General features: G+C 44.7%; 1 protein-coding gene across 3 annotated transcripts in view; it reads left to right on the forward strand.

Moving 5' to 3' along the window:
* Positions 1-20,104, forward strand: part of RCOR1 (REST corepressor 1) — a 245,874-nt gene that overhangs the window by 40,557 nt on the left and 185,213 nt on the right. The gene's annotated exons all lie outside the window — the stretch shown is intronic.

Genomic DNA, 20,104 nt, shown 5'->3' on the forward strand with positions numbered 1-20,104 from the left:
AGTGCCCCCTATTCCTTCTATTATCTGAAAGCATTAATAACCGATTCACATTTACCCATTCAAGTCCTTTCATGATTGTGTAGATCTCTATCATATTCACCCTCAGCCATCTATTCTCCAAGCTGATCAGCCCTAACCTCTTTAGCTTTTCCTCATAGGGGAGCTGTTCTAAGCCCTTTATCATTTTGGTTGCCCTTCTCCATTGCAACTATATCTTTTTTGAGATGTGGCAATGAGAACTGCACCAAGGAGCGATACAGAGGCATTATGACATCCACCGTTTTTATTCACCATTTCCTTCTTAATTCCTAACAGTTTGCTTTTTTTTGACCACCACAGTACACTGAGCTGACGATTTCAATGAATTATTGACTATGATGTCTAGATCTTTTTCCTGGGTGGTAGCTTCTAATATGGAACCTAACATATGTAACTACAGCAAGGGTTATTTTTCCCTATGTGCAACACCTTGCACTTGTCTACATTAAATTTCATCTGCCATTTGGATGCCCAATCTTCCAGTCTTGCTAGGTCCTCCTATAATGTATCACAATCCGCTTGTGACTTAACTACTCTGAATAATTTTATATCATCTGCAAATTTGATCACCTCGCTCTTTGTACCCCTTTCCAGATCATTTATAAATTTATTAATAGGCACTGGTCCAAGTACAGATCCCCGAGGCACGCCACTGTTTATCTTTATCTACTGTGAAAACAGACTATTTAATCCTATTCTCTGTTTCCTGTCTATTAACCAGTTTGCAATCCACAGAAGGACATCGCCTCCTATCCCATGACTTTTTAGTTTTCTTAGAAGCCTCTCATGAGGGACTTTGTCAAATGCCTTCTGAAAATCCATATACACTACATCTACCGGTTCACCTTTATCCACATGTTTATTAACCCCTTCAAAAAAAGTAGCAGATTTGTTTAAGCAAGACTTCCTTTAGGTAAATCATGCTGGCTATGTCCCATTAAACCATGTCTATCTAAATGTTCTTTGATTTTATTCTTTTATAACAGTTTACACCTTTTTTCCCTGCACTGAATTCAACCTCATCGGTCTTTAGTTTCCCAGATCACCTCTGGAGCCCTTTTTAAATATCGCAAGGGGGGGGGGGGGGTTTACAGTTTGACACATGATGCATCAAAACTCTCAGTTTCAGGACTGTGTTCAATTAATGCACACCAATGCATCAGTTCACCACAGTGCAGAGCTCCTTGGCTCCTTCCAGACCGATGCAGCCAATTCATGCATCATGAAAACCACCCAGCTCTGTGCCAGCTTCGTGAATGCAGCTCGAGACGGTCCTTTCACAGCACTGGAAGAAGCATTCTGTGGCAGCTTCCAGACATTCGACTCCACTGAAGTACCAGACTCCTTTTCTACTGTCAGCCTCCATCATGCTACATTACCTACACATCTGAATGCCGGTCACCCTAGATCAGGTGCAGAAGGTGAATTGTTACCTCTGCCCCATCTAATTCCATGAGCCTTCACTCCTTCACAATGGCCGATGGAGGGCTTCTGCCTGGAGGTGCCAGCTCTGGTATGCTCCATGGTGCCACCCATCTCCAGTAGACCTTCTGTTCTTGAGCAGGAATCTGTTCTTGACTCCAAAAAGGATGTTCCACTTCCTACACTAGGTCAGGGGAAATGGCACTCATTTGACAAGTCTGTAGATGTGGCGAAGGATTTCGTTACCTTTGACTCAGGTGATGGAAGGAAATATCCAGCCTCTCCGCTCCGTCTTTGCTACGGCAGTCGCTCAGACTGGAGTCTAACGTTCACCTGTCTGTGTGAACACATCATCAGGACCCATATCACGTGGTTCTTCATAATCCCACTCAGTTGTAACAGAGTCAAGTCGTTCACCCTCTGGGGCAACCTGGAGTTCCTCCTGGGTTGTCCTCTTCATCTCTGGGTTGCTGAATTAGTGAACCCTCACCGATAAGTTCAGAAGAAGACTCTATAGGAATTCCTTGTGACCCAAGTCCAGATGCTCCTGATCATATAGCACTTCTGGAGGATCTTACTTTATTTTATTTATTTATTTAGCGGTTCTTATATTACGGATCCTCCACTATGTGTTCGGTGCAGATTACATAAAACCCTTCATGATAAAATATACAATACAATTGTAAAAATAACAGCAGTTATTCACACGACAAATTCATATATTAAACACAATATTAAAACAGAATTTTCTAACCCAAGACCAGTGCAAGGGTAGAATTAGGTGCCCTGGGCGAAGCTTTCAGCCTGGCACCCCCCTCCCCTCCCCCCCATTGACCTCCCCACTGCCAGTTTAAAATTCTGCGTCTATAACAATCGATTTTACATGAAAAAGGATATTCTGAAGTAAAGATATAATATATACATGTTATTGTGAAATTACATGCACTGCTGTGGTGCCAACCGAAAAACTGCAAAAAAAAAAAAAAATAGACTTGGAACTCATATGGTATTAAGCTTATTGTAAGATGTTGGGTGTGGGCTTGGCCCCCTCGTACCAAAACAGCACTGACTGCCAGCACCCAAACAGGGATAACCCTGCCTAGGAAAAGGCTAAAAACCACCAATGCAGCTATCGGAACAAAGCGAGCAAGCCAGGCTGCTGTAGATCTCTGCACAGACGCGTCGTGCTGGCCTCGCACCTCACCTGCGTCACGCACGCAGCGCGCAGACAGAGCCCCCCTCCAAGTACAGAGCAGAAACAGAAATGTGCAGACCAAAGGCTTCGACTTTCATTCTCTTTGAGGTTAGGTGTTGAGAAAGCGCCATTCTGCTGGGTCGCCCCAGCCTGGACCAGATGGGTATTGGGCCAGATGCTGGCGTGGGGCTCATCTTTTCGCTTTTGAAGCTCCTTTTCTTTGTCCCTCCTCCTGTGCTGATCTCGCTTTCTCCTCGGCGTGAGTTTATTTACTTGTCTGCTGGGGAGGAGAAGGCCTTTCCCCATGCAGGAGCGCACATTTGCTTTCTTTCTTGGCTTTTATTTTCTTCCTTGCTGCTGTCGAGCTGATTTACCGCCTCTTCAGCCACAGAAGCCACTGTCCATCCTGCTCAGCCAGTTTGTCTGATGAGGGAGCTTCCCAGGCTAAGAGACCAGATGGTCATCTGCCTTGCTGCTAGGAAGCACAAGGAGCCAGCAACTAGGTTTTTGGCCGCTGCAATGGACACCCTGTGTTTTCTTTCCCCAGATCTTCTCGGGTGTCCCCAGGGAACGTCTTTTTTTCGAGTCGGGTATCCCTAAGGTCAGGCCAGGTGTGATCATCTTGATTTTTCTCGTCTGCCAGGTTCTTGGCTGTGCAGGTCCTGGGTCTCTCTGCTCCAGCCGCGAGTGTTGTTTTCTTGCTCCAGGTCTGAGGATTGCGGATGCATTGATCTAGGAGGTTATTTGGAGTTTGTTGCCAGAGGGTGTAGCTCTGTTTAGAATAGTTCACAGTGCGTGCCTGCTTGTGCCCGCGTGCCTATGCAGGTGCAAAGTACACAGGGAATTTTGTACCCGCATTGTGCGTGTTGGCCCAATTTTCAAAGGGGAATTGAGCTTGCAGGTCTGTGGGTACAAGCCCCTTTGGCAGTATCAAAATTTCCTCCAGGATATTTGCTATTTTCAGAATAGTGACGTTGGCTAGGCTGGAGAAAGTTCCTCCCCTGTTGCAGCTTAAATTTTAGTGATTAAAGTGCTTACAAAACGTCCATTTGAACCTCTGGACTAAGATTACATTTATTTTCTCTTGATTAAAAACTGTGCATTTTTCGTGGCCATTTGCTTGGCCAGATGGTCCAGTGAACAGCAGGCTTGTTATCAGTCTCTCTCTTCCTTCAGTTCTTTTCCTAACAAACTGGTACTCAGAACATGTCCAAGGTTAATTCTGCCTTTCATTGAAATCAGGAGATTATTCTTCCATTACTCTGTCCACAGCGTAAGTTGGAACTAGAAAGGCACTTACATTCTTGTGGCATTAAGAGATGTCTGAAGCCTGCATTATTACTCTGTTCCATAATACTGAACAGTATTTTTTTTGTGCTCTGTGGAACAAATAAAGGCAAACCAAAGTCTTCCATCACCTGCTAGGTAAAAAGAAAGTTGTATTGTCAAGGTAGGCAGCTATCAGATATTTGAATTTGTGAAGACTTGTTTTTTGAGGGCTGGTGTTACCTCCCAGGCAATGAGTGTGGAAACCTCACTGTTAGATATCTACAAAGCAGCTAGTTGGAAGTCGTTGCGTGCATTTAGACAGCATCGTCACATTGACGAACCGGCATCGGTGAATGCTGCTTGAGAACGCAAAGTTCTCTTAAGCCACGATTAGTCCTTCTTAGAAGGCAACTGCAGCAGTAGGCGAGACTCGGTAGAGTAAGAACCGCGGTTCTCAACCATGGGTACGTGGAAGCTTGTCTGGGGCGGATATGTAGCCAGCTCACTACTGCTGCAGGAGAGAGGAGCCCAAACTGCAAGATACCACCACCACCTGCCTCTTAGCCAGAAGAATTTACCCTATTGCCCTTGATGATCCATTGCCGGCTCTAATTTGCGCCACCTCCCACCTTCTGGACCACCTCCAGTATCTCCCAGTGGCGTGGACTTTGCCCCAAGTTTCAACGAGAGCATGCATGAATGTATATAAAGTTGAAAATGCAATCTATGAGCACTATTTTCATAAACAATGCCCCCGGGAGCGCCTCTTCTGAATGCAGCTGAATGAATGCACGTTGTGAATAGCACACGTACTTTTAGCCACATGGAGGCCAACTTTCAGAAGGCCAGTTTACTTAGGTTATTAATCGTGAGAACCCGTGCCTTCCAGGCTCCACCGTGCTGACGTTGCTTCCTGCTAGACTCTGTTTAAATTCATTGGCATGTGTGTATGCTTTGCTGTTTGACAGTTTAAACACCTACTGTACCTGAATGTAATCTGCTTTAAAGCACCATGATAGGCAGAATATAAATCAAAATAAAATAAAAATAAATGCCAATTGAAAAAACGGGCCCAGATATTATATTGAACGTATATATAGCATTTTTGTGAATTTTTAAATATTTTTGCAGTCTTTAGGGGAGTGCATGTATAGGTACATAAGACATCTTAACTTCTCTTGAAAAAGGGATAAAGTATTCAAAGAAGATTGAGAATCACCGGAATAGAGGGTTACTCATCTGAAAACTTGTGTCTATTAGTCTCAGTCTCCCATCAGGCTGGACCAATCCGCCCTGTGTATTTTGATTGCTGAGTACTGAAGTTGGTAATTTTTTTTGTTTTGTTTTATTTTGGGTGACGTGTTGATGCTATAACGTTCTCAGTCATATTCCAAGACTGTTGTGCTGGGTGGTGGACTGATACTGGGAGAAAGTGCCAAAGGCAGGAGAGTCTGCATGAGTGACAGGATTTGGCTAGTTGACCCAAAGATGCAGAAACATAGAAACATAGAAATGACGGCAGAAGAAGGCCAAACGGCCCATCCAGTCTGCCCAGTAAGCTTTGCACTTTTTTTTTTCCTCATACTTCTGTTAGTCTTGGCTCTTAGTAACCTTTTGGTTCTATTTCCCTTCCACCCCCACCATTAATGTAGAGAACAGTGTTGGAACTGCATCTAAATGAATATCTAGCTTAGTTAGGGGTAGTAACCGCCGCAATAAGCAAGCTACACCCATGCTTTTGTTTACTCAGACTATGTAATTCAGTCCTTGTTGGTTGTTGTCAGGATATAGATCCACTTTTCTTCATTTCCCCCTGCCGTTGAAGCAGAGAGCTATGCTGGATATGCTTATGGTTGCATGTACATATAATAATTTGGTTGCATATACAGTGCATTATGTTTACTGTATACATGTATAGCACGCTGTGGGTGCTTAATGTGGAAATTATAGATCTGATTTAGGAATTGTAGCTAGGCTGTATTTAAAGAAAGCTCATAACCTAAGAAATGCCAATAAAACTTTGCATTAATGGACATTTTGCTGCCAGTTTTGGTGAAAGTAAATACAATTTTGAGGTCAGAAACTCTGTATGCAGGATGGTCACTGACACCAAGATAATGAACCATGGCTGTTACAATTACTGCCATGTTCTGTGTCATGGACACTTTGTAACACACATTACATGGTGAAATAGATAAGAGGACTTTTTTTTTTTTTTTCCTTTCACTGGTATCAAATGTATTTCTAGGGTAAGGGAGCATGCAATGTCTGCATGTGAAGATAGCCTCCCCCCCAAGTGCTCAACTCAAGCTTCCCTCCCCGCGATTACTCCATCTGAAGGTTTGCACCCCTGCATGGGATCCTCGCACAGCAATCTGCCTGAATAATAAGGAAATACAAAGACATAGAGGGGTTTTTTGGGGGGGGAGGGGGTCAAGGGATGTTGGTCGTGGCGGCAGTGTTCCCCCAGCTAGCAATATGAGACCCAAATGGTTACATCGGTGCTCATCTGAAGAGTCACTCTCCCCTCCCCCCACCAACGTACACCACCTGAAGATCAGTTGGGGTGGAGGCAGGGGAGCAGATGAATTTTCATGTGATCTCGTAACGGTACCTGTAGAAAAAAAAAAAGCTTAAGTAAGCACAGGAGAAGGGAAAATCTTTCAACAGATGTGGAACCCATTTATTGACAAAGGAAGAAAGAGAACATCCTGTCTGAAGGAGCATTGAGTACGATCACGGTCTCCATCCAGTCTTCCATGAGGCTGCGGCAAACGCTGCACGATTTCCCTTTCCTGGTCGAATAGTTGGAAATGGTCTCTCTCTTCTGTGCTGCCCTCCCTGACACTGGCATTTCTCCTCTTGCACCTCCCCCCCGCACTCCACCCTCCCGCTGTTAGCGATGTCTGTGCTGAATGAAACGCGCATCAGGCTGGGGCAAACACGCTCGCGAGGGCCGAGAAGTGTGCCTGGCACCGTGCGCCTCACGGCGAGCAGAGATGAGCTGTGCTGGATGTGAGAACAGCAAGGTGGGTTGGTGGGACGACCGGAGGCTGGGGGTCGATAACGGGGGAAGGGGGAGGCCAGTGCAGGGCTGACGTTGTGGGGGATGGGGGGGGGGGGAAAGAAGCAACAGCTGCCCTGGGCCCCACTGCCACAAAGAGACGCCTTTGGAGAAACCGTGGTTCCCGGCCCCAGCTGAGCCCGCCCCCTTTAGTTTCTGCCTGGACCCCGTTCAGGTCAATATTCAAAAGCTTTTTAGCCAGATAACTTCTGAGTTAACTGGCTAAATGTAGAGGGTTTTTTAAAAACAATTTTTGGATAACTCATTTTCTGGCTAAAATGTAGCTGGATAATGTTAGGGGCATCTGGATCCGTTCCGGGGTGGAGTTAAGTTAGCCAGATAAGTTATTCAGCTAATTCTGCTTTCCGAGTTGACCTGATAATTTATCCAGCTGACTCTGATCACGTGTAGACCAGTCCTAAAGTTAGCCGGATAAGTTTATGGATAGTTGAATATATTCAGGGTGCAACTGTCCTGCCAAAGTCATTCAGACAAGTTTATCTGGATAACTTTGCTGGCCGGACAGTGGTTGAACATGGACCCCATTGTGTCTAAATCCAGTCCTGGGCCAATGTCTGTGTTTGGTTGGAGGAGGAGGAGGAGGGGAAGGGAAGGTCCAGGGGAGGAGAGCTCTGCTGGAAAGAGACTGGCACCATTCCTCCTGCTGGCAAAGGGAGAAGGGGACCAGGGATCGGGTGTGAGGGGAGTGGGATAGAGAAACCGTCCTGGGTGGGAGGAACTGAGTGTGTATGAGTCAGCGAGTGTGTGTGTGTGTGCGTGACTGAGCGTTTGGGTATGTGAGACTAAGCATGTGAGACTAAGCGAATGTGTGTGCATATATGAGAGCAAGAGGAAAACGTCTATGCACATCTCCCACCCTGACAATCTCAGGGATTTTGGAATTAAAAGTTCCCAGGTATTTATTTATTTTATTTGATTTGATTTAAGAGCAGGTGATTTTTTTTTTTTTATCCTTATTGGTTTTAATTTTTGGATGGTTGATATGTCCTCTGTTTTGAAATATTTTCTTAGTGGTTGGGAAACTTTTTAAAAATCTAATATGAATTTTTAGCTAATGGATTTTCAATTCATCAGCTGTTTTGAAATATGTATTCTTTTTATTAGCATAGTTTTACTATTATGATTGATGTTTTATATTTCTTGATCTTGTTTGTTTTATGAATGATGTTTCTGTTTTTCCATTGTACTGCATATAGTTTGGCTTGTGATTTCAAGTTTGGTTTTTGTTTGCATATTTCTATTTATAGTTTATGATCTCTTTATTCTGTATCTGGTGAGAGTCTGTCTGTGTTCTGCTTGTGTGACTACTGTGAGGGATTCTGCTAGCATGTAAGACTATAGCAGTCTGGCTTGTTCTATTTTCCTAATAGGAGGTGTATTAGTATTTTAGGGCTTGGTGTAATATTTGCAGTGTTGGTATTGTTTTGAGTACTGTCAATTAGTGCTATTTTGGTATGGAAGGTATACTATATTGTTTTGTTTACTCCAAACTTTCCGAGGGCCAAGTCCACACCCAATAGGCTAATACCATATGGGTTCCAAATGTCTTTTTTGCAGGATTTTCTGGCAGGCACCACAGCAGTGCATGTAAATATAATATACATGTTGTAAATTATATTTTTACTTCAGAAGACTTTACTTTGAATGTCCTTTTGCATGTAAGAGCTCTTATAAATGCATCATTTTTAATGGCGTGTGGGGAGGGTGAGGGTGTGGGCTCTTGCGCACACTGGACCCGACGGACGGACAGACGCGACCAGACAACGGGGGAAGCTAGGGCCTGCGCAGTCGGTGCTGAGAGCCCATCGGGGTAAGGCCTAGCTAGCTCTACTCACCCCCGAAGTCTCTCCCGCTGACCACGACGCAGCTCTCACCAAGCCGCGCCTGCCGGACAGCCGCTCCTCCTTCGCTCACATCGGCAGCGCCCCGCAGCCAATCCGAGGCAGGGCGTGCCGGTGAGCTAATCAGTCGGCGTCTCTGTGGGATTTAAATCCCTGTACCTCATCCAGGCGCCGCACGCCGAAGGAGTGCAACAAAGGGGCCTGCCCCTTTGTGCGCCCCTTCGTGCAGCACCGGAGTGCATCTCAGACTATGACTGGGTCCCAGCCCACAACTCTCATCTTACGCTCTCAACACAGGCTAGTTTCCTTCCACTCCCTTTTTTGTACTCAGGATACCACCTGCTTCTTTACATCCCTCAACCCACTCATACCACCTATCCAAAAGATGCGCACCTTCCCCATCCCTATTATCAGCAATCCTTTCAAAAACCGCACTAAGCCCTCTTCCTTTCCCTCCATCCAACAGAAGAGGCTGATTCCTATTATGATCTCTCCATTCACGCAACTACTCGGCCTCTCTCTTTTTTCACTAACTCTTTTCAATGCCCAATCTCTCGAAAAAAAAACCCCACATCATCGACAACTATCTATTAGACTTCAATCCAGACATATGTGCCATTACAGAAACTTGGCTGAAACCCACCAACATAGCATTAACAAATCAATTACCCACACAGCTCTATGACATTTTCTCAACCCCCACACTTAAAAAAAGAGGCGGCGGTCTACTATTAGCAGCCAAAAAAGAACTAAGACTAACCCTTCAACACACAAATCCAATTTCAAAACTTGAATTCTCTGTCTTCAAATCTAAACATCTTCAAATATGTCTTATCTATGCCCCGCCGGGGCTCCTAGAATCAGACCCCTCTTCACTAATTGAACTCATTGCCAAACATATAAACACCGATGCTCCAGCTTTAATCATGGGAGACTTCAGCTTACATGTTGATTCGACTCCTCAATCCCCCAACTGCAAAACTCTACTTTCCACCCTCAGTTACATGGGATTCGAACAAATCATCAACAGTCCCACTCACAAAGCAGGACATACACTGGATCTAATCTTCATAAATGCAGGCCTTACTCTCTCCTCCGTGCCTATATGCTCACCTGTTCCTTGGTCCGACCATTGGTTGATCACTACGGACCTCGATCACCGAGTTCCCATCCCAATCTTACCCCAAAACCACAGTCCAATGCAGGAAACCTTGTACCATGGACAACCTCAGCTCACATCTCTCCAAAGAACTAGTACATCTAGATCTCTCAGATGCAGTTGCAGCCACTACTTCCTGGTTCAATATTACTAATATGGTAGCAGAACAAACCTGCCCCATAACTACGAAAGTACTAAACTCTACCCCTGACAACCAAAAGCCCTGGTTCACACCAGAATTAAAAACTCTCAAACAAGAATTAAGGAGAAGAGAACACAGATAGCGTAAAAACCCCTCCACTACGACTCTGGCCGCCTACAAATCTCTCATGCACAGGTACAGGAACTCTATCCTCCGCACAAAGAGAGACTTCTTCGCCCACAAAATCCATCACTACTTCTTTGACTCTAAGGCCCTGTTCTCTTATGTCTCAGCTCTCACCAAACCGTCCCCACCAACTATCCCTGATGATCAAGCACTAAACAAAGCTACCGAACTCGCTTCTTATTTTGAGAAAAAAATTAACAAGCCCCCTCCCCCCTTCACCTCTACTAACCACCAGAAGTCAGTCTTTGAATCATTTGAACTCACGTCATCTCTGGAGATAGAAACCATTCTCAAGAAGCTTAAACAGTCTTCTCACCCTTCTGACCCAATACTGTCAAAGCTGCTCATCTCCATCCCAAAAACCATCACCAAGCCTATAGCAGAAATCATCAATTGCTCCTTATCACAAGTTCTAGTACCAGGCTCTCTAAAACTTGCCTTTCTAAAACCACTATTAAAAAAACCAAACATGTCATCAGATGATCCTGCTAACTTCCGCCCTAAAGCTAACTTACCATTTAATGCAAAACTCTTAGAAAAAATCGTCAACAAGCAACTCACAGAATACCTCGATGAACACAAGATCCTCGCCCCCTCTCAGTTCGGATTCCGTAAGTTGTTAAATACTGAATCCCTATTAATCTCGCTCACGGACACCGTTCTCCTGAGCCTAGAAAAAAGACAACCTTACCTTCTCACTCTTCTAGATCTATCTGCGGCCTTCGACACGGTGAACCACTCAATGCTCTTAGACCGTCTCGCTGACATAGGCATCTCTGGAACTGCACTCAGCTGGTTCAAATCATTCCTTAGTAACAGGAACTTCAAGGTCAGAATCAACAATAAAGAGTCCCACCCTGTCAGCTCCACTCTGGGAGTCCCACAAGGATCATCTCTCTTCCCAATGCTTTTCAACATATATCTGCTCCCGCTCTGCCATTTACTTACAAACCTAAAGCTAACTTATTATATTTATGCCGACGATGTGCAAATACTCATACCGATCACGGATTCCCTCCCCAAAAACCTCAGCTTCTGGAATAGCTGTCTTCAGTCAATCAACCACCTACTCACCAGCCTCCACTTAGTCCTCAACACTAACAAATAGGAGGTCCTTATCTCCCATGATGACAACAATGAAATATTCAACAAACCCTGCACATCCCAAAAAGGTTTCTCATCCCAAGTCAGAGACCTTGGTGTTACTCCGGACAACCACCTAAACCTAAAAAAATTTGTCAGCAATACCACAAAGGAATGTTTCTTCAAATTACAAGTCCTAAAAAAGCTGAGACCCCTCCTCTGCTATCAGGATTACCGCACGGTGCTCCAATCCATCATCTTCTCTAAAATCGACTATTGCAGTTCTCTCCTTTTCAGCCTCCCAGCAAACACTATCAGACCCCTGCAGATGTTACAGAACTCCGCCACTAGGATTCTGACCAACACCAACAAAAGAGAGCACATTACTCCCATCCTTCAGAACCTTCACTATCCATCAAATTCAGAATACTCCACAAAGTCCTAACGATAATTCACAAAGCCATTTACAATCTCTCCCCTCTTGATCTAAACATCCCTCTTCGTCTCCACATGTCCTCGAGACCTGACAGATCAGCATACAAAGGCACTCTGTATGCCCCCCCAGCCAAGACCTTCTTAAGGAAATGTGCCCTATCAACAGCTGGTCCCCCACAATGGAATGCTCTCCCTCCAGATTTCCATCAAGAACCTTGCCCGCTGACATTCAAAAAAAAGCTCAAAACGTGGCTATTCAGTCAAGCATTCCCCTAATGGTACGAACTTTTGCTCATTCTGGACAGGACAATCTTGGCTACTCCGACAAGCTTCGCCCTAATAGACGAACTCTCGTCTCTCCCTCTCGAGTCACTTCCTCATTCCAATAACTTCAGTCCCTTAGTCACCTTCTGTAATCCTTATGTTAAATTGACCTAATCGTTGTTATGCTAATCGTTTTATGCTAATCCACCTTAAGAATCTCCTCTCCACAACTTCCCACCCTAGATCCGCACTAGATCTGTGCCTCTATCCCACCACGGAAATAACTCTGAGATCCCCTCAGGAGGTGATGACTTTTCGATTTCAGTTCCATTTCAATGCTTGGTGGTTATCTTAATTATATATTAGCAGTTGTTAACTTTTTATCTTCCCGGATCCCAGTTCTGTGCATCCCCTTGTTCTATGTAATGCCTTTATCCTATAATTGTTTCACTGTAAACCGATGTGATATGTATTTTTTACACGAATGTCGGAATTAAAAAGTTCAAAATAAATAAATAAATGTGCAGGGCTGTAAGATTCATCTAGGGTGCCTTATGCCCTGGCTGCACTGGCTCCATGTGGGAAAGCAGGATTCCATCCTGAGCTTCGTGTCAATGGCCGTCCCCAGTCTCTGCTGCAGCAGTGATGCATGCAGTCTTGTCTTTCTTTTTTTTTTTTTTTTATAATCCCAGAGGAATCCAGCAGCATGGATCACTTCTGGTCCTCCCTACCCTGGAGAATCATAGCTGTAAAAGCAGCAAACTGTGGAACACAGTCAATGGGAAGGTGCTGGAGTTGCAGACGGGGAGGGATGTTGGTGGCCCAGAGAAGTGGAGGCAAGCTACAATCACAGAAAGGGAGGATTAAGCCAGGAGGGAAATGGCTGTGCAGTGTTGGGGAGGCTTCTGTCCGAGGTTACTAGGCTGAGCTCCGAGAAGGGCAGTTGGCTGTAGAACCAGTGAGTCTTCTGGAGAGTGGGGGTGCCAAGAAGGGGGGGGTGGGAAAGGGAGAGAATGCCGTAGGTTGGGGACGTGCTGGCAGCAACAAGAACATTACATAATGATGCAAGGGGCACTCATTAAGGGACGGATATTCAAACATACGCATGTGCCGATTTTATAACATGCGCGCGCATGTTATAAAATCGGGGGTCCACGCACGCATGTATGGGCGGCGCACGCAGGGGGTGTCAACTTTTGCAATTTCCGCACGGCGACGCAATCTGCCTCCCCCAGTTCCCTCCCAGTCCACTCCACTTAAGAAGAGGGAACTTCCCTTCCCCACTACCTAAACTCCCTCCCTCTTCCCCTCTCCTCCCCACCCCCTAAACCCTTCCTATCTATCTTTTTTTGTTTTGTTTTGTTTTACAACTTACTTCAGCTCCGGCCCTGAAGTAAGTTCCATGCGCCGTCCGGCGAGTCATCGGGACAGCGCTGGCCCGGCACTTCTGCGCATGCCTGGGTTTACGTGCATGGCCGGGCCTCTTTGAAAATTCGCACGGTGCGCGCAAGGCCCAGCCACGTGCGCACACCCTGGATTTTACGCAGGCAGACCTTTTAAAAATCCGGCCTTTAGTGAGCAGATGAGCAGCAGCCCAATAGCAGAATATGCGTCTGTGTCTGAGCCAGTGGTTGGCAATGTGGTTGTCTCAACCCTTGGCAACTGGTTCACGAGTTAATTGGTTGGCAAGGGATTTTATCACCAAGTCAGGAATCCAGGATAATTATTCAAGTGAGAAACCGTAACTCAAAATGGATAGAAACAGGATGGAATCAATCCAGAAAAAGGGGACCAAAATGGTGAGGGGGTCTGTATTGAAAGCCAAAGAGATGAGACCAAAGGACCTGAATATGTTTACCCTGGAGGAGAGGCGAGAGAGAGAGGGGAGATATGATACAGACCTTTAAAATCCTGAAAAGTATTAATGATGCAAACCTTTTCCAGTGGAAAGAAATCTAGAAGTAGAGGTCATGAGGTGAAACTCCAAGGGGGATAGACTCCAGAACAATGTCAGGAAATATTTTTTTTTTATGGAAATGGTGGTGATGCAGGGAATGCTGTCCTGAAAGCAGTGGTGAAGACCAGAACGGTAGTGAAGTTCAAAAGGGCATGGGATAAACATAGAGGATCCCTAGCAGCTAAAGGATGGAAATGGAGAAGTGAAGCGGCAGTTATTACCCTAAAAGACATTTAAAAAAAAAAAAAAATTAATGGGCAAACTGGATGGAGCATTTGGATCTTTTGCTGCTGTCATTTGCTATGTTAAGCAAATTTGGGGGAAGAGAGCAGAGTGCCAAGCAGTTTAATGGATGCAGTGGGGACTGCATTTCTAAGGTGAGCTTTCTTACAGGCCGACGCAGTATCGGCATGCGTTTAAAGGGGCGCTCATGACCGAGTGCCCGCTTCCTGTATGTGCGTCGATCCACCTCTCTGGGGCGCCCAATGCCGCGGTAAAAAGGAGGCGTTTTTAGAGCATCCGTTTTCCTAACCTGACCGCTGGCACAATTTTTTTTTTTTAATTTTTTAATGGGACATTTCAAATTTTGTAGTTCCTCCGACCTAATGTCGCCACTATATTAAGTTGGAGGAAGTACAGAAAAGCAGTATTTTCTGCTCCGGGAGCAAGCGTTAATTTTGGTGAGTAAAAATGTGCGCCTCGGGCAAGTACCCAAAAATTAAATAGATCCCATGCTACTAATGCCAGCAACAAGTAGTGGCTATTCCCTATTTATAAATAGCAGCTTATGGACTTCTCCTCCAGGGACTTATCCAAACTTTTTTAAACCCAGCTACACTAAGAGCTGTATTTTCTAAGGTCGCAGACCTTAGAAAATACAGCGGAAATGGGGGCGGGGGGGTGGGCCTGTGAAAGCTGTCAGCCATCACACCTTTTATGGTGTAGTTATTCAGTGCGAAACTGGCGGCGATAAGGGACCTTATCTTTCGCTGCCAGCAATCTCTCCGCAGCATTGGCCCTGGTCCCGCCCCTACTTCTCCTCTTCTGGGGCCGACTCTGCCCCGATCACCGTATCGCACGTGAAAAGTCCCTTTTCGCGTGCGAAAGTTTTTGAAAATGACCCCCTAAGTGCCTTAACCACATCCTCTGGCAATGAATTCCAGAGCTTAATTGTACTTTGAGTGAAAAAAATTTCTCTGATTTGTTTTAAATGTGCTACTTGCTAACTTCATGGAGTGCTTCCTAGACCTCTCTGAAAGAGTAAATAATCGATCCTTACATGATTTTATAGACCTCTATCATATCCCTCCTCAGCCATTTCTCTTCTAAGCTGAACAGCCCTAACCTTGTTAGCCTTTCCTCATAGGGGAGCCATTCCATGCCCTTTATCATTTTAGTCGCCCTTCTCTGTACTTCCTTCCAGTGCAGCTATATCTTTTTTTGAAATGCGGCAACCAGAATTGCATCCAGTATTCAAGGTGCAATCGAACCATTGAACAATACAGAGGCATTATAACATTCTCCATTTTATTTGCCATTCCCTTCCTAATAATTCCTAACATTCTGCTTTCTTTTTTGACTGCCACAGCACACTGAGCCGACGATTTTAAAGTATTATCCACTATGATGCCTAGATCTTTTTCTTGGGTGGTAGCTCCTAATATGGAACCTAACATCGTGTAACTACAGCAAGGGTTATTTTTCCCTATATGCAACACCTTGCACTTGTCCACATTAAATTTCATCTGCCATTTGGATGCCTAATCGTCCAGTCTCGCAAGGTCTTCCTGCAATTTATCACAATCTGCATGCGATTTATCTACTCTGAATAATTTTGCGTCATCTGCAAATTTGATCATCTCACTTGTTGTATCCCTTTTCAGATTTTTATAAATATATTGAAAAGCACCGGTCCAAGTACAGATAAAAAAAGAAGTTGGAAAAAGGAAAGAAAAGTTCTCACTTTTTGTTTTTTGCAAAAAAAAAGAAAAGTGAGAATCTCAATTGGAAAATAAAAATAACAGAATGATTCAGATGTAGACAATAGGTTGGAGAAATATTTTATTTTAAAGGACCATATTGGAAAAACAAATTTTTTAATTAAAAAAAAAAAAAAAGTGGTATTTGCATAAAAAATTCTATTCAAGTTTACACAAATCTGCCATTGTCTCAAAATGCACCCTTGAACTTCTTTATGATTTTGGGGGCTGTGTCTATAATATAAAAGAGGCTTATAATATCTAAAGGTAAAGAGACAGGGCCAAAGTGTTACTCAGCAAGAGGGTTTAGAAGGGAAGGTCAAGAGTCACTTATTCATGTTGTATGTTTTATACCATTTTGTACTGGTATTGTGTTTTATTGATTTTGAAATGTTATGTATGTAAAATTTGTAAACTGCCTGGCTTGATGATAGGCGGTATAGAAAGAAGAGAAAATAAATCAATAAAATAAAGCTCTTGGGAAGGGGGTGGTGAAACGGATCTTTCAATCCTGATGTTACGATGGAAAAGAACTTGTATTATTTCATTGTACGTGAGGTAGGCCTGGAGAAGTGGATTGGAGAACGTTAAAAGCAAAGACACCGTGCTTGAGGGCAGTCTGAATGAATTAGAGTGCGAGGGACTGCGCCCAGTAAGGAAGTCTGCTTTCCAGTTGGCAGGCAGGCAGCCTTCCTCTGCTTTTCCGGATTTTGGCAACGGTTTGAAAGCTTACGAGGAAAATGCCAAGGAGGCAGCGGAGAGAGGGAGCGATGGCATCCTCTGCAGGGCAGAAAGAAGGAACAAGGGAAGGGCTGAAAGTCAGAAGGACGGAGGAAGAATGGGAGGTCTTTAAAGTAAAGATGGTGAGTGGTCCAAATGAAATTCTTTTTTTCAAGCAGCTTCGCACAGATGCTTTGGGACGAATGAGTACTTTGGGAGAAAGAGAAATATTTGACTTTCACGTTCAGGAATATCTTTTCTGTGTGTGCTCTGAAGCTCTACTTGGCCTGTCTTTGACATATTTTCTGAGAATAAAATCTGCCTGGGGAATGGCAGCCAGCAAGCAGCTGTGGGGATGAAGGGATGGAGAATGAAAACATTTCACTTGGTAAAGGTCAGTTAAGATGGATAAAATGCCGCCAGTGAGCTCCCTCGTATCTCTTCCTCCAGTGGCTCCTTACCCCTCAGGGCTCTTCCTTGTTCCTTCATGTCTTCGTTAGGTGGCCCCTCTGCTCACAGCACTTCTCTAGTGGCCCCTCCCTTGTGTCTCTTTCCCCACTGGCCCCTCGCTCTCTCTCCAGGGCCCCCTTCCTCCAGTTTCACCATCAAGGAGCTTCCTCCTTAGCTTCCAGTTGGCGACTCAGCCCCGGAGAAGCAATGCCGGTGGAATATTTGGTTAACTGAGGCTTTGAATTTAAGCTTTACCAGGGCTTTGTTGTATATAATAAAGAAAGGACCAAGGACATATTTTCATTTCTCATTCTTCTTCTGCCACTTTCACCTTGCTGCAAAACTTAAATTTTAGGACAGAGCTGATGCCTTAAAATCCCTGTACTTTTTGGTGAGCTAGCACAGTGCATCCACTTCTTCCATTCAGCGTGATGACTGATATTCCTATTGCAGAACAGTAGGAGAGGAAGCTGTGGGTGTTCTGCTGCTTTTAGGAATACAGGAAAAGCCCAGATCTGTGAGAAAACACATGAATCTTATTAGTCATGAGCTACCACCTCAGATGCTGCTTCTTTCTTTTCTCTTAAGGCACAAAAAAAAAACAAAACGGAAGAAAGCGTTTTGCATTTTTATTAGCTGTTTGTGAAATCATTACGCCTTTAATTTTTCCCTGCACCTTGAAGTTGGTGAAAACTTTTTTTTTTTTTTTTTTTTAAATTGAGGATTAAGATCCAGTTTCAAAATTCGTTTGTCTCCTATCCAAAGAAGTGAGTTAAAGACGACGACGACATTTCTACTTTGGTATTCACAAGCTAGGTATGATCTGAAAGCACAGTACAGTAGACTAGAGTTTGTACTAAAACTAGAACATTTACAGTCTTCATGGCTAGTGGCCTGATTGCTAATAATCTTAGTTTTCCCAACAAATCATATAGCATGGTAATCGATCCGTCTGAATACTGAAAGAGACCGAAGTGATTGTACTCGGGAACCTTTTAACTCAGTTGTTCAATTACTTATCAGAACGGCTTCCAGTATTCTGTGGCACATTACCATAAGCTTACATACAATTTGCATAATTAATATGCACAATTATTATTTTCTCTTGAAAACGGAATAGTTTCCATCCTTTTTCTTGTGTGTGTCTAGGCAGTGTCTTATCTGAAAGTTCCTGTTGTTATTTCAACATACCTGTAATACAAATTGTGCTAGACGAGAGGCTGGAAGTTCAGCCCATATAGAGCGTCAGAAATCCCATTGTCACGGTTATGAGTCCTTGTGCCGTGGCATGGTTGACGCAGCCTAGCGGGTGAACCCACTAGGCCCATACCGACAAATGGCGGACACGCCCTGGCGAGGACCAAGTTGAACCTTCACTTATACCAGCCCTGTTCCCTGCAGGCTGAGCCCTTGCGTTCCAGGGGCCAGCAGGACTTAGGTGAACATCCCAAGGGGCGGTCAGAGTGAGAGAGTCCAGCGTCGAGCTATGGAGAGGGCAGGCAGCAGTCAGACAGTTACCAAATTTAGGCCAAGGGTCAGGGCAGGCAGCGATCTAGGTGAAGACAGAGTCTGTAGCAGTGGTCAGTGGCAGGCGGCAGGCAAGAGAGAGGTCCACGTCCAAAGCGCAGGTCAGTACCAAATTATCAAGCAGATGTGGGACCAAAAAGGGGACAAGGTAGGAGTAAGGCTGGATGAGAACAAGGCAGGATCAGGAGCATGATGGGATCCCAGGGAGCAATGTGCGCGGCAAGGCTGTAGGGGACCTGTTGTTGAGGCACCATACTGAAGCGTGGCTGGGCTTTAAATACCCAGCTGCGCTGATGTCGTCGGGGAGCACTGGGTAGAGGTTTCCTGCCACGGAGCCTTCTTAACCCGGCGTGCGATGCACACGCGCCTAGGGAGGCCAGCATCGGCAGGATCAGATTGGTGGCGTCCATGTCGCTGGAGGAGAGAACGATGACGTGCTGGGGTCTGAGTGAGTGAGACTGCTTGCGGGGGCCATCCCGCCAGCGGCCAAATGTTAGACCCAACCAAGCATGGTGGCCGTTTTTAACCTCCTGCTCACGGAAATTGGTGACTCAGTCGACTATGGTTACCAATGGGAAAAAAGAGAGTGAGGCAAGCGACCAAAGCAAAGTGCTAGAGTGGTACACGTAAATACACCGCAGAATTTACACTGAAAATTGAAGAAAAAAAACCCCCTGCAAGATAAAGCAACTAAGTCAAAAATATTCAGTGCTAATAAAAAAATAAAAAAAATAAAATAAAACCGAATCACACATAAATATCCAATAAAATACCATAACCTGACCTGATCATGTTTTGGCGTAATGCCTTCCTCTGGGGTACGTACAATCAATTTGCAATGATGGTGATTTGCTTTGCTGTGAGAGTGCCTTCAATTAATAAAGAGGAGGAGAAAAAGGTATAAAGTTTCTTGCCAGAACAAGTAAGGCCAAAAGACCCTACCAGGGTGACAACCCTTAGACCCCTCGCAAGGGGGCACAACTGTGCCATCTTGGCAAGGACCCTAAATCTTTTATGTTATTTCTGCAATGGTTGAAACTATAACATAGTAACCTAGTAACGATGGCAGCAAAAGACCAAATGGTCCATCCAGTCGTCCCAGCAAGTTTCATAAGGTAGTAGCTGCCGCTCTGTGCAGGTTTCCCCCAAGCCTTATGTTAAGGGTATTAATATTAAAAAATCAAACCCAAGCAACTGTCAAACCCACATCAACATTTTTACAGGATGAGCAGCCTTCCTGTTCATTCATACAGTGCTGCTGCTTGAAGGTGGTTTTGCTTTTGGACTTGGCCGTAGAAGCTGTCCTGCGCTTTTTCCCTAATGTCTGCGTCTCAGATCCCTGGACCGTAAA

The sequence above is a fragment of the Rhinatrema bivittatum genome, chromosome 4 (genome assembly GCF_901001135.1).
Source record: "Rhinatrema bivittatum chromosome 4, aRhiBiv1.1, whole genome shotgun sequence".
NCBI lineage: Eukaryota > Metazoa > Chordata > Amphibia > Gymnophiona > Rhinatrematidae > Rhinatrema > Rhinatrema bivittatum.